Source organism: Kogia breviceps, chromosome 8 (assembly GCF_026419965.1).
Source record: "Kogia breviceps isolate mKogBre1 chromosome 8, mKogBre1 haplotype 1, whole genome shotgun sequence".
Classification (NCBI taxonomy): Eukaryota; Metazoa; Chordata; class Mammalia; order Artiodactyla; family Physeteridae; genus Kogia; species Kogia breviceps.
This window is the reverse complement of record NC_081317.1, coordinates 106088031-106103721: the sequence shown is the minus strand read 5'-3', so window position 1 is coordinate 106103721 and position 15691 is coordinate 106088031. Positions and strand designations below refer to the sequence as shown.

Genomic DNA, 15691 nt, shown 5'->3' with positions numbered 1-15691 from the left:
CACAGCCCATCATTTATGCCGAAACACTGGGAGAGTTCAGACTTGGCTTATTTTCGCTAACTCAGAGCTGTTTTGACATGTTTATTTGTTTAATTTGTTTATTTTGACTAGCTCTGATTATAATTGGCAGCAGTGTGTAGCATTAACATTAGACAGTGTCTTAGACTTGTCTGTTACAATAATGCAGAAAGAATGTGAAGGAAAATCTACCCACTGCATAACAATGGCAGGCATGCAGGAAAACTACAAGAGATTTCTTCCACAAAAAGAAACGCAACCTCAGTTTGCAATGTTGTTTAAAAATTTACATACGCAACTGTGCAAATGATACTTGAACTTAACTAATTATTTCCTTTATTCAACGAATCTGCCCCTCTGCTAAGATACTTGTACAACAGTTACGAAACGTGGAATTTAAAATAATCTAACCTTTGGAATTTATTTTTTGAGATTTTTAAAATTCTTCTCTGGGCTCCTTACAAATCAAGGTACCATAATTACTCGGTAACACTGCACGGATGTTGGGAGGTTCACATGGTATCCAATGCAGTTTGTGGTTGAAAATGTACTTTCTGAATTCTTTGACTCAAAATCCCTGAACGATGAGATCTGCACCGCCAACAGACAAGTTTATCTGAATTAGGTAACTTCCCCTGGATTTTTGTCATGTTTGCCAAAACAACGGTCTATCACCTTAGCGTTCTTCTTGGTGCCTGCAAGGGTCTGTTTCACAGGGTTGATCCACACTCCGTGTATATAAAAAATATATAATCTATTTTTTTTTTTTTTTTTTTTTTCCTGTATGCGGGCCTCTCACTGCCGTGGCCTCTCCCGTTGCGGAGCACAGGCTCCGGACGCGCAGGCTCAGCGGCCATGGCCCACGGGCCCAGTCGCTCCGCGGCACGTGGGATCCTCCCGGACCGGGGCACGAACCCGTGACCCCCGCATCGGCAGGCGGATTCCCAACCACTGCGCCACCAGGGAAGCCCTATAATCTATTTTTAAAGGAAAAAATAAAATCTGTGTGCATTGTTCAGCCAGACCACACATGGAAGTCCTGGTGTCCTTTACAAGCATTAGTCCTAAGCCAGTTAACGCAGTCCTGTTCCCCCAGCCTCATCCCTTGCCCTGGAGCTGAAAACTGTTTGTGCTCCTAGGTGTGTCTGAAAGGGCATCTGGTCACAGCTCCTTAAACGGGAAAATAAGAAATCAGTGCATCTACACATTCTACTGGCAATTATGCACCGAGCACAAACATGGTTTGCTCATATTTATTATCCCATAAATATTTTCCCCATGCGCAGTATGGTATATTGCTGTGTGTGATCCTGACATGGAACGCCATATGTGCTCTGAGACGCGGGCCAAGTTCAGGTTGCCGAATCCGTGCCAAGCAGCCCAGAGGTCTCTGCTATGGAATATTTGCTCTAAGGCGCCTGGAGTCTCTGGACAATTGATCCCTCAGCTTCTATTTCCCTTTAGCTTAAATCAGACTTCTTGGAGGCAAGGAAACCTACCCTAAGAGCACAGGAACGGCCAGTTACTCGGCGCTTCCCCCGAGGGGTCCCCTGTTGGGCTGTGTTTGAGAAACCAGCTCGTGCTGCTGAATGGAACTGAGAAGTCCGATTTCTCTTAGGAGGCACCAGAGTGTTCTTTTTAGGAGACTGAAAATGTTATTATTTCCCCCCCACACACACCAACTTCAGTGACAAATAAAGGAAGAGTACAGGGCACAGGCTATGAGATCAGGCATCAGAATCAGTCTTAAAAAATAAAATATGGATATAAACATCCAACTTGCTAAGGGACCAGATCTTAATTCTTGCCACCACAAAAAAGAACTGATAATAATGTGATGTGATAGAGGTGTTAGCTAACGCTCCAACGGCAATCATACTGCAATACACGAATGCGTCAAATCAACGGGTTGTATGCCCTAAACTTACGCGATGTTGTATGTCCAATGTATTTCAGTTTTGAAAGACATGGAGGGCTTCCCTGGTGGCGCAGTGGTTGAGAATCCGCCTGCCGATGCAGGGGACGCGGGTTCGTGCCCCGGTCCGGGAAGATCCCATGTGCCGCGGAGCGGCTGGGCCCGTGAGCCATGGCCGCTGAGCCTGCGCGTCCGGAGCCTGTGCTCCGCAACGGGAGAGGCCACGACAGTGAGAGGCCCGCGTACCGCAAAAAAAAATAATAATAATAATAAAATAATAAAAAATAAATTAAAAGACACGGAGAAAGAGCAAGGCAAAGTTCTGCCTTTCCCGAAGTGCATTCTGAGTTTTCGCAAGAGGAGAACAGAGGGGGACACGGGACGGACAGAAATCCCGGATTTCTGAAGCAGCCACCACACCCTCAGACACAGTCCCCACCCCCACCCCCCACGTGCCTCTTCACTACGCTGAACCCTTGTGGGATGAGGAGTCGCCCAGCCAAGCCTCTGGAAGAACTGGATTCAGGGCAAGAGAGAAGAGGGGTCAAGGGACAGGTAAATAGCAAACGCACAACGGTTCTCCAACATTTGGTGACGATACAGCCCAGGGGTACAAAACGGAGATCAGAACACCGTCCTTCCTGCTTCTCCGGTTTGATGTATCAGCAAGTCTGACAATGAAGAGCCAACGGGATAACAAGCATTGAAAAGGTAAGGGTTTACAATGTAACATTCACTTAGCTACTTGATGCGAAGAACTAAAACGCCTACCTCCCCACCACTGCCGCCGCCCCAGGTACTGGGTTAACTGGAACTTCACCACATATCATGTGTTGCCCCGTCTGCCAACATCCTAGGAGAATCAGCCAGGACGTAAAGATTTCAACCCCACACCCAGAGGCAGAGGCAAGAGCGGGAGATTCTTCCAAGTAGATACGGATTTTCAGTCAAGAAAAAAAACGAAACGGCCCAAGATTTGTAGCAAGGAGTAACAAAAGAAAGTCCCCTTCCACTTTTCAAAAATTTACCGACACCATACTTGTCACCAGTGTTAACGGAAGGGTAACGGGCGAGTCAGATGTTCTAGCTCTGATTTCCACTCTGCCCCCATTTTACTGGGTTGCTTAAGACCAAGCGCTTGCCTTATCTGTTCTTTATGTTCTCCGGTAGTTCAGTTACTCAAATTACTTCAAGCTTCTTGGAAGAGAAATGTGTCACGCAGACAAAGTGCTATTCTTATTAGCTATCTCAAAGGGAGCATTTAAATGTGTTAATATGAAGTGGGTTGACTTTCTTTGTGGTTAAACTAAGTAATGAAGCGTGGGCTTCATAAGTGTTTTTAAGCTCCTTAGATATAGACGTTATATAAATACAAAGCAATATTGAAATGAAACTTCTTCAGGGTGTTTGCCAAGGGACCCAGTGTAAGGAATATCTTACAGGAGAAGATTAAATGAGGGATAGTGTAATGAAGTCTTACTGCTGGAGGTTCCATGAGGGCCAGTTCCAAATCCGGCTGGACGTCTGGGTGATTTAGAATACAGAGAGCTACCCAAAGTGGCGAACTTGAAGAAGACTTTTAAAACCATTTCACTGTCTGCCAATGTAGTTCTATGGCTTGGGAGATTTCCCACACTCATTACACTGAAAATTATCAAGACGTAATCAAAGAATCCTTCAGAATGATAATACCTTATATATTTTCACCTTAAAAAAGTATTCCCTCAACTAATCATCGGGTAAAAAACCTCTTACTATGAGAAATCAGATTCCTTCGCTTGAGCAGAAGTTCTTTGAGTTCTTGAGTCATTTTAAGATACACAAAAGCTGCATCCAAGAGAAGTAAACAACTGTCCTAGTAGAAAGAAAATAGCAAATACACACTGGCAAGGACTGTGAATGTTAAACGGCTTGTTCCGGAACTGAGAGGATGGGGTTACCCTACAGTTTTCCCTTTGCCCAACTCCAGCCCTAAAATCTTCCCCACTCTCTACCTATCCCCTGCCACGCCCACAGCCAAGGAAGGTAATGAGACATTAGGATGCTTTTTTCTTCTCTACTCTCTACCTATCCCCTGCCACGCACACAGCCAAGGAAGGTAATGAAACAAACACTAGATTGGGAGACCAGAAACCTGACTTGCACCCCATGCTTCTGGCACCTTACAGGTGGCCATAGAGAAGTCACTGAATTCTTTCTGGGCTAAAACATCTGCACCTGGTGGATTAGGACCACTAATCAGGCCCTCCCTACCTCACAACTGCTATGTGGGTACTGGACATAAGCAAAGCAGGTAGTGGACATGACCGTGCTTTGAAATATGTGAAGTCTTGTACATATATATAGTTTTATTTTTCCCAAGGGTTGAAGCCAACAAAAATAATTCAACGATCAAGTCAGAACTTTCAATGGGTCTGAGAAACTCAGTGTCCATCCATACCCTGACCTCAATGTTGCTAGACATGAAATGAAGACGTTTGGGCAGCTAAACATTCAGGAAATCTAAAATGCTGCAAACATGATAGATGGGCAAACACAGGCTTTGAAATAGAAAAATGGTTTCTTGTTTTAGCCAAGGGCAGAACCAAATGCTGTCACCTCTCAAGAGAAGGTCCCTCTCCCCTCTTTCCAGTGTCCTGTTAGCCAAGAACCATCCTCTTTTGTATATTATATAAGGCTATATCGGTACAACGTAGTGTGATTTGACTCAGTAGGAGACTATGTTCAATGTGATTCCACAGATGTCACAGACAAGTCTCAGCCTTGAAGAATCTGGGTATCTCCACCTAAGGGCCTCCTGAATAGTCACACTCTGGTGGTCAGGCAGCCTCCCTTAGCGTCCTCTGTCTCCTTTTCTCTGTCCTTCACACGGGCCTCTTTGGCCACGCTGCCTTCTCCCGCTGGCCCAGCCCCTCTGGAACTTGCACAATCCCGCCCAAGTTCTCCGCTAAACAGACACTGCCCTGGGGCCTGCTTTCTCTGACTCCCACTCTGAGCCACAGCCCAGGGGATTTGCCAGCTGTGCAGCCATCAGCCAGCCAGCCTGTGGCCATCTTGACTTCCCAGGGGGTCAGAATCTGGCTCCTGATGTGCCCTACACACGACCTGGGCAGAGAGCCGAGTGAGTGGCTAGTGACCCCAAAGCTGCAAGGCTCTGGGGGCTCCAGTGGGGGTTGCCTTGAACAGTGACCTACATCATGAGAGTGTTCCATCATTCTTCTGCTCAGTCTTTCTCCCTCTTCTTTCTTGTCTCCTTCTTCTAACTTAATTCTCTTTTCCCTTCTTTCCTGTCCCTAAGTGACAGGCAGGCCAGTGGCGCCTACACATACCCGTTGCACTCACAGCCAGAGAGCTTTTCTGACTGTTTCAAACTTGCTATATGGCTACAGCAAGAAGCTGCTGTTTTTCTCTCCTCCCCACACCCCGTTACAACTCCTCCTCGGCAATGTTTCTGTTCTTACAACACCGCCGTCGATTAAGTCCCAGGACAGCATCAGCCTCCGCAGGCCTTGGTGCTGGCCCTGTATAACCGAGGCTCTGGCTCCCGTGAGCAGGAAGCCCCTTGACCTTCCTCACTCTTCTCTTACGCCTCCCACAAAACCTCACTCACACTGCCCCCTTGCTGGTCAAACCAAGCCAGGAGGCAGTGACTTTCCCGAGGCCAGGGGACCAGGTCAGATTGTTGTTTGCCAAGTAGGTGGTGAACAATTTCATACCCAGCAAGGCTGGCTACTTAGTTCTTCTCAATTTGAAGCAAACCAACACAAAAAAAGGCTTTCAAAAGAGCAGCAAACCCTCTCACATAAAAGAGAAAGGGGAAAATGTTGCTTGGCAGTTTCCCCCGGAGGCTAAACCATGAGTGACAGTATATACCCAAATCTCTGCTCCTTATAAGGAAAAATACAGTTGGGCTTGAAGATATAGGATAAGGGCAAAGGGTGAGAAGGTAGAGTCTAAACGGCCAACAATCAGACAGCTCTTAAGCAAAGTTCTGGGTATTGTTCCACGCAATAAAGAGAGGGGATTTTAAACCTCAGCAGCATGGAGGTGAAGTTCAGCCAGGAGCCGGGACAAAGGCATAGACGGCTCTCTGTTGCCATCCAGTGGACAAGCTCTGCGTGATCCCGAGACTTCACTGAACCAGTGCAGAAACTTCAGCCTGCATGAGATCACGTTATCTCCTCCAAAAAATTACTAAAGCTTCCAGAATGTCCTCTCCTTCCTCCAGTCCTCCCTCATTAGCTGCCTTTGTTTATCTCTGAGATAAAGGGATCTTGGCTGGCCTCTCCTTGTTGACTGAAAAACTCAATACTCAAAAAAAAAGAAAAAAAAAAAACAAAAAACCAGCGTTTGGGGCCCTTGAACCAAATCTGCAGTTCCCCTAATTGGTTTAAAAGATGGGAAAGAGGAGTGTGGAGAGAGAATAAATGAGAACCAGGGAGAAAGTGTGAGACTCTTCTGGCTTCAGCTGAGCGCCAAACGGTAAATAAGCCCTTTTATGGACTCATTTGGTCTCAGCCCTACAAAGGCTTCTAATTGAGGGAGGAAGCAGACAAAAAGGCAGTTTTAAGTGACATTCGATTCTTCCTGAGGAATGCGCTAAGGTTTGTCATTGATCTGGAGAGGAGATAATAGGGATTCTCAAGTCACTCTTTAAACCCGGGATGAAGTGTTTAGTTCAAATTGTGCTGGAATTTTTGTTTCAAACACATACCTGGTTTTTCCCTCAGTGGGTCTCCCATCCTCCAGTTTATGCTCTGATGCAGCTGGTACAAGCCCAGGGGCCTGTCTTTCTAAACCGACGGGTCCCCTGGAGGCGTGAGAGCCTCAGTACATATTTCAGGTAGTTTCAAACTGCATACCTGAACGCTAGGTTTCACTGGGGTCCCACAAATGTTTGATTCAAGTATCTCTAAAAATTACTTTTACCGAAAAAAAACAGTAAAATACACTGTCAAATGCCTCAATGTTAAATGTTAACACATCAGGACACCAGTAAGTTAACTTGCATGTCTGGACTTTGTACGAAACCTAGGCCCATGTGCATCTCCTCATGTACGATTGTGCACTGGGGAATGTTCCTTTTGCACGCGTTGGCCAGCTCAGGCCAAGTCGGGCCAGGCTCACGCACATCTGCTGGGAGCATGAGCTCGCCCAGTGTGTGATAAGTTGTAGAGTAACCAGTAAAGAGATGACAAGACATGTGATAACAGCACATTACAAACAGTCTCAGCATTTATTCTACATTTTGGATGCTTTTTATTTAACATCTCTTTGTGATAAATGATATTAACAGATGTTAAATATTGGTAGTCATTCAACTTTTTTTTTTTTTTTTTTTAAAGAATCCAACTATTCCTCTTTTGGGCTTTGAATCAATTTGTTTGAAGAGTATCTAGAGACTGCAGTATGAGCTCATTTAAAACTGTTACCATTTGCAAATACTTATCTGTATGAATTAGAATTTTCCCATTACTGTTCTACCCGAATAAAACAAATATTATATTAATAAAGCCAGGATAACATTTATCAGCAGATTTCATTAACAAATACAACAGTAGACTTCTATTGTCTGAAAAGTGTATACAAGAACGTAAGCTTTGGAGTCTGTTATGGGCAGAATTATATTCCCCCAAATTCACATGTTGAAGTCATAATACCCAGTAGCTTAGGCTATAACCATACTAGGAGATAAGTCTCTAAAGAAGTGATTAAATTAAAATGAGATGATTTAGGTGGGTCTTAATCCAATCGGATCTGTGACTCTCTAAGAAGAGGGGATTTGTACACACAAGGAGACACCAGGGATGTGTATGGACAGAGGAGAGTCGGTGTTAAAACAGCCGCAGGAGAAGGCAGCCATCTACAAGCCAAGGAGAGAGGCCTCAGAAGAAACCAAACCTGCCAACACCTTGCTCTCAGACTTCTAACCTCCACATCCGTGAGAAGATAAACACCTATTGTTTAATACCCAGTCTGTGGTATTTTATTATGGCAGCCCCAGCAAACCAATACAGAGTCTAAAACAATTAGGTCTGAAATTTCCCATTCTACCACATACTAGCTGTGTGGTCTTTAAAAAAAAAAAAAAAAAAACCTTATAGAAATATAATTTACATATCCTAGAATGTATCTATTTTAAGTATACAATTCAATGACCTAGTTTAGTATATTTACAGAGTTGTGCAACCATCCCACAATACGTGTGTAATCATGAGAAAGAGAGCTAACGTCTCTGGGCCTTAATTTCTTCATCTGTAAAATGGGGCTAATATCTTTTGCATGGCTGTGTTTCAAGAACTTAATGACACAACAAAAGCACTGGGCACGTGTGTTTGTTTTCTTCCTTCTTTGATTATTCTTAAGACTTGGTGCCCTTCCACCCTAACCCAACTGAGTCTCAAATCTTTGTTGCCGGCCGGCCCAACTTTCTTGTCAAGGCTCCAGGACTTGCAAAACTTGGCACATAACACCCCTGACACCTACTTACTACCTCCTACCCTATGGGTATAATAGTTAACTTTGGGTCCCTAAATATAGTCTTCCCCTGTGTGGTAGGCAGCCACTAAGACAGCCACCAATGCTCCCCGCCTCCTGGTATTCACGTCCTTGTGCAGTTTCCTCCCCTTGAGTTTTAATGGCCCTAGTGACTCACTCCTAATGAACGCAATACAGCAGAAATGATGGGATGTCACTTCTGAGATGAGGTGACAAGAAGCCTGTGGCATCAGCTCTGGCTCTCTCGTTTACCCACTCATTCTGAGGGAGGTGAGCTGCCATGTTGAGAATTGCCGAATAGAGACCATGTGACAGGGAACTTGTGCCTCTGGCAGCAGCCAGTGGGAACCCGAGCCCTGCCAACAGCCATGGACATGAGCTTGGATGCAGACCCTTCCCCAGGCAAGCCTTGATGACCACAGCCATGACCAACAGCTTCACTGCAGCCTTCTGAGAGACCCCGAGTCAGAGATCCCCAGCTAAGCTGCACCAGGATTCCTGACTCACAGAAACTTCGAGATGATATATGTTTGATGTTTTAAGCTGCTTAACGGGATAATGTGTTACCCAGCAATAGATAACCAACACACCCATCTTCCAGTACTCCAGAAGAAAGAGAGCCAAGATCAGGCTGACCACTTCAGAACAACCCCTCCTCTGCTCAGTGCCCGACACACTGTCAATGGCCAAGTAACTAACAATTAACATCAGCCCACACTTGGCCTCTAAAAACTTGCTAAAATGCCAGTTGCTTCTAGCCGTTACCTCTTCTTCCCATGCTCTGCAAAAAGCACAGCAGTTCCTCTGTGCCCGTCTCTTGGAAGTGCCTTACTACCCTTCCTACCCTGGAATTCTGTTGGTGCCACCTTGTGACCTCAGCTCTCTCATGGGCTGAAAAAAAAGTTATGATTTTAGAGGTTACCCAGCTTTTTCTCACTGTTAGGGCAAAAGCAGTGTTCTCTTGTGGTTTTCTACGTCTTCAGTAGAAGTGGAATCCCAGACCGGGTTTGAATTTTGATCTCTCTCTTCCTTTCCTTCTGATCAGATGCTGTGACACAGGCTCCAGAAAGCCCACATGACCAAGACAAGGAGGCCTGGATTTATTCTTTGAGTCCCAGGTCTGCAGCTGACTGGACCCACCTATTCCATTAACCCCTAAGAGCAGATATGCCTACTGACCTGGAGGCAAGAGAAGAGGCTGCCCTAGCAATGGGATTTGAAGACCATCAAGGAGGACCTTCATTCAGTGCTTGAACTTCCCACCATCAAAGCCAATGATGAGTTTGATAACGAATCTGTTGAAGGTAGGCTAACAGGAAAACACAATAAACCTGGGTGTTCGCGATTTGAGCTTTTTGCCCAGTTATTCACCACTGGGCAATCTGTCTTGGGCAATTCACTTCAATTATCTGTGAATCCGTTTTCTTATCTATTAAAGAAGAACCTAAATGATATTCTTATAACAATATAAAAATGAAATTCCAAATGATAAGAGACTTCTTTTCTCTGATGTGCATTTGTATTACTCTGGGCTTCTTCAGAAGACCCCAGTGTTATGCTGGGCTCTAAGCAAACCAATTAAGCTTTAGGGAAGGTTAAGGAGAACTGCAGTAACTATTATTCTTAGCACGTTTCCCATTCCTTTTTTTTTTTTTTTTTTTAAATCTTTTATCACATCCCCTAGAGTGGAGACATCCCGATGAGGGTCAGGATGGTCTTCAGACCACAAGTGACGCCCAGGAGGATGTCTGTGTCCAGGAGACCACCTACCGTGACGGTGCGCTCCCGGTGGATGCCATACTCCCTGGGACCCGCAGTGGCGGATGAAGCGGCCGGGCTTGGTGCTGGGCGGCGTCTCCACAGCTCGGACGAGATAGCCCAGCTGGTACCCGCGAGGAAGCGGCCGCTCTCAAGTGGGAGCCGGTGGTCCAGGTCGGTGCTCACAAACAGGCGGCCGGGCTGCTGCAGGAAGCGTAGGGCCTTGGGGAGCTTCATGGAGCTGAAGGGCTGGTCGAAGCCCATCTCGACGGCACACAACCTGGGCTCGGGCGGCGTGTACAGCCAGGCACCGGGGCGGCTCACCGTGCAGCGGCTCGGGCCCCACGCCCTTGGCCTCCAGCTCCGAGCCCAGGGCCGCGCTGCCCAGCATGTAGGCCTTCGGCCCGGCGCTGGAGCAGGTGGAGCGCAGTGCGGTAGGCCGGGCCGAGGACGCTGCGGCTGCTGCCAGGCCCGCAGGGCGGCCGAAGCCCAGGCGCCGCAGCTCCGCGGCACAGGCCTCGCGGGTCTCGCTGCTGTTGTTGTTGATTAAGCCAAGACGCTCTCCCGCCTGCAGCGCTGCCAGGAGGCTCGGCGCGCAGGACACCGCAGTCTCGCTGCGCCCGAGCGCGCCGTGGCCGACGGACAGCAGCGTGCCCACGTCAGCCAGCGGCGCCTGAGCCAGCTCGGCGCTCAGCACCACGGCGCGGGCGTCGCCGCCGCCGGCCTCTACCTCCTGCTTCCCTGACTCACCAGCGGCAGGAGTGGACACGTGACCTAGACCTGGCCAATGTCAGTGCTTTAATCCTCAGAAAGCAATCCTTGAGACATAGGAGAGCCCTTCTTTTCGATTATCGTAGAGATTCTGGAGAAGGTAGCGGTCCTCGGTTTTTGCTAAACTAGGAGGATGTTTGTTGGGGAATTCTGGCCACCACGTGGAGAAAAGCTTTCTGCAGGATGAAGCCAAGACAAGGAGAGGGGGAAGGGAGAGAGGGCGAGGTCTCTGGGAGGGCCCTGTTCCCGTTCCAGTTTCTCAGACTCTGATCCCTGCAGCTATTCTTTAGATTCTGTGAGCAAACCTAGCACCCTTCCCAGGTGTGTGAATTTACGAAAAGAGCGGCTTTGAGTTGAGTTTCAATTACTTGCAACTCGAACAATCCTGATAAATACAGGGACGGTGTGGAGGTAATGAAAACAAGCCCTACACGACAGGGCACAGACAGAGGGCTTTGGGCTAAGGTGATGGGACTCTTTAAGGCAGAGAATCCAGGGGACACAGGTAGAACATCCAACTCGATTCCTTTCCAAATGTACGTGGTGGAGATTGCCAACTACTCCTTAGAAAGTGGAGAAAGAACGGAGGCTTGTTTTTTGCAAGATCCTAGTCAGATTCTTAGGCAACAGGGTATCCTGGGCATATGCTTTCTTTCAAGCTGTATTTGTCTGTGAAAGTCGGTTGGCACAACCTGTACCCATTGAAAGGACTAACAGAGCAGCCTATGCTGTCTCTAATGCAGGCAGCCTCTACTTTTTAAGTGCAGTGAGGCTCTGGAGACAATGTCATTGATTAGACTGTCAGCTTACAAAATTCCAACTGCCAGTGCACTCGGAGCAGAGTCATTGTGTTAGAGCGGAAAGCAGGGGTGTTGGAAAAGCATTGAAAGTGGAGTCAGACATCATACTCTCTCACCCAATCCCACTGTGTGCGAGGGTGAAGGGTGTCACCTCGGTTTTGGAGCCATGAGATGCTAACAGCTCCTTTGAGGATAGAGCCAATAGCCTTGGCCTTGGTCTCATTAGTACCAAGCTCTAGCCAGCTGAATTAATCATAGAAACGAACACTTGTCTATGTAACACATGTATTCCCAGGGCAATTAAGCTCTGGGTTTAAAGAGAAGTTACATTTATGGTAGCAATCCATATTTTGCTGAGTTTTTCCACCCTGCTTGCTGTCATGGAATAGCCAATCCCCCCCTAGCAAGTTCCCCCAAATTACGTCTTGCAACCTCGGGGTTAGGTGGGGAGTTTACAATGCACACACACAAAAAGCCCTGACAATCACAGTATGGTCTCCACTTCCATACTCTTTTTACCATCGTCTCTTTCTCTGCCCCTCTACTGTCACCAAAAAAGGACTGCCATTGTGTCCTTCAGATACCAACAATGCACCAACACCATATTGCACTGACATAAGGAAAAATTCTATTCTAATTCTTAATGCCCACCTATAAGAACCACCAACCACAAGCGTTGCACCCTGTGAGCATGCAGAAACACACACACACACACACACACACAGCCCTTAGTAACAAGGTCTACCACAATGATCCCAAAGAAATGGTGTGTTATACCCCAAATCTTAAAAGGATGTGTTGTACAAAGCACCCTTTTCCATTCCCATTCTTTTCTTTTCATGTCCCATGGCCCCAGATGTGAATCCAGGATGCTGACAGGGAACAAGCCTCCAAGAAAACTCCAAAGCTGTCCTCCAGCCAGAGCCTCCCAGTGTCCAAGCGCCTATTCCTGTCATCCAAAACATCCTGGGGGTCCATAACCAATCCTTGTGCTTCACTTTGATGTTTTGGTTGCACGTGCATGATTTCTACTTCTGTGTCACACAACAGATCATACAGCGGTTGCTGTTGAATCCAGGAATCTTGAGAAGGAAGGCTCGCCCCCCAGCTTGCCTCATAGACAGGGAGTCACGCTGTAGTGTGCTTCACAGTATAGTGAAGAAAATGAATGTGATCAGGATCATGTGAAAACGACAGGCTGGAATTAATTTTTCTCTCTGTTCCTTGCCTGACATCTTTTTTTAAAAATTTATTTTATACAACAGGCTCTTATTAGTTATCTATTTTATACATATTAGTGTATATATGTCCATCCCAATCTCCCAATTCATTCCACCATCCCCCCACCCCCGCTTTCCACCCTTGGTGTCCATACGCTTGTTCTTTACAGCTGTGACTCTATTTCTGCCTTGCAAACCGGTTCACCTGTACCATTTTTCTAGATTCCACATATATGCATTAGTATACGATATTTGTTTTTCTCTTTCTGACTTACTTCACTCTGTATGACAGTCTCTAGGTCCATCCACGTCTCTACAAATGACCCAATTTCGTTCCTTTTTATGGCTGAGTAATATTCCATTGTATATATACGTACCACATCTTTTTTATCCATCCATCTGTCGATGGGCATTTAGGTTGCTTCCATGACCTAGCTATGTAAATAGTGTGTCTTCTTGAATTATGGTTTTCTCTGGGTATATGCCCAGTAGTGGGATTGCTGGGTCATATGGTAATTCTATTTGTAGTTTTTTAAGGAACCTCCATACTGTTCTCCATAGTGGCTGTATCAATTTACATTCCCACCAGCAGTGCAAGAGGGTTGCCTTTTCACCACATCCTCTCCAGCATTTGTTTGTTGATTTTCTGATGATGCCCATTCTAACCCGTGTGAGGTGATACCTCATTGTAGTTTTGATATGCATTTCTCTAATAACTAGTGATGTTGAGCAGGTTTTCATGTGCCTCTTGGCCATCTGTATCTCCTGGAAAAATGTCTGTTTAGGTCTTCTGCCCATTTTATGATTGGGCTGTTTGTTTTTTTAATATTGAGCTGCATGAGCGGTTTGTATATTTTGGAGATTAGTCCTTTGTCCGATGATTCATTTGCAAATATATTCTCCCATTCTGAGGGCTGTCTTTTCGTCTTGTTTATTGTTTCCTTTGCTGTGCAAAAGCTTTTAAGTTTCATTAGGTCCCATTTGTTTATTTTTGTTTTTATTTCCATTACTCTAGGAGGTGGGTCAAAAAAGATCTTGCTGTGATTTATGTCAAAGAGTGTTCTTCCTATGTTTTCCTCTAAGAGTTTTATAGTGTCTGGTCTTACATTTAGGTCTCTAATCCATTTTGAGTTTATTTTTGTGTATGGTGTTAGGCAGTGTTCTAATTTCACTCTTTTACATGTAGCTGTTCAGTTTTCCCAGCACCACTTTTGAAGAGACTGTCTTTTCTCCATTGTATATCCTTGCCTCCTTTGTCAAAGATTAGTTGACCATACTTTGCCTGACATCTTATGGAGAGATGTATGAGCCATTAAAATCGAAAGTCAAACTACAAAACAAAAGAAAGAGAGAGTGAGTTGGGACTCAGACAATCCACCAACTAAGTGAGTCAATCTTCTTTAATCCAGAGTGCTACAAGTTTCCAGCCCACGTGGTAACGTTTTAGATTCAAATTCAAATCCTAGGTACCAAGGCCCCCTCATCTTTCTAAGCCTGTGTTAGGGACTTTCTTATGTATTATCCCACTTAATCTCCATGATGAAACTGTGCTAGCTATGATATTTGAAAAAATATATGTACTTTTTGTTCTCCAAGTAACACATGTTCACTCTAAAAGAAAAACATCTGATAAAAAGAGACATTTAAAAATAATCCATAATTCCCATGCCTAAAGAAAAGTATTTTAACATTTTGACATGTATGATATATATTATTCTACCATCTTTCCCTATGTATATATAACATAATTTATAATATTACAACTTTTACATTTTTTCTGAACAAGATAATAGTGAATTTTATTCCATGACATGAAATGTAATTTTTTTCTACAACATGTTAAGGTTACATAAAGTTGCATCATACACCACACACCATGATATATTTAATGGATTCCCTGCTGTTGGAGATTTAAGCTGTTTCCAATTTTTAGTTATCATAAAAATGCTTTGATCAACATTCTAGTAGCAAAATCTTTGCACGTAACCATGATTATTTCTTTTGGATTGGTTCTTACAAGTAGAATTTTGGGGTCATAGCGCATGTCAAATTTTAAAGGTTTGCTTCTGTTGTACCAAATGTCCCTGTAAGTAAGTCAGAGCACTTTAACAGCCACAAGTAGTATAAAAAAGTACTAATTTCCCTGAAGCACTGCCAGCATTTTTACTTCTACCTTTGCTGATTTTTTGGAAGAAACATTAACTTTCATTTGTTTAAAATGTGCAATTCTTGACACTTACCAGGGAGGCTAAATATATTTTTCATGGGTTTACTGGCCTTTTACACTTCTTCTTATGTAAAGTGATGTGCATTTCTTCTGTGTCTTTGAATTTATTCCTCTTTTTCTTGTTGATTTCTAAATGCTTTATTATTAAGTATTCCATAAGCAACATAAATATCTTGTGATTAACTCTTCCATAAGGACCAAAAATAATGTCTCCCAGTTTGCCTTTTAATATATTTAGTATTTGGTATACCTAAGTTTTCATGATAAATTTTTATGGAGTCAAATTATTTCATATTTTTCTTTATAGTGTTTATATTTTCATGCATTGTTAGAAAGGCTTTCCAAGATTGTTATTTTTTAATTACTTCATTATCTTTTAGAACGATAAAGTTTTGTTTTCACAGGAAAGTCTTTACTTTGGTTGTGCTCTGAAGGAGAAATCTACCACTATTAAATGGCTAGCCATTATTAGGTAATCCTTACT

General features: G+C 44.7%; 1 pseudogene; it reads right to left on the bottom strand.

Annotated features, from left to right (window-relative positions):
• Window positions 1-10111: 10111 nt before the first annotated feature.
• Window positions 10112-11807, bottom strand: LOC131760872 (glycerol-3-phosphate phosphatase-like; annotated as a pseudogene).
• Window positions 11808-15691: the final 3884 nt, after the last annotated feature.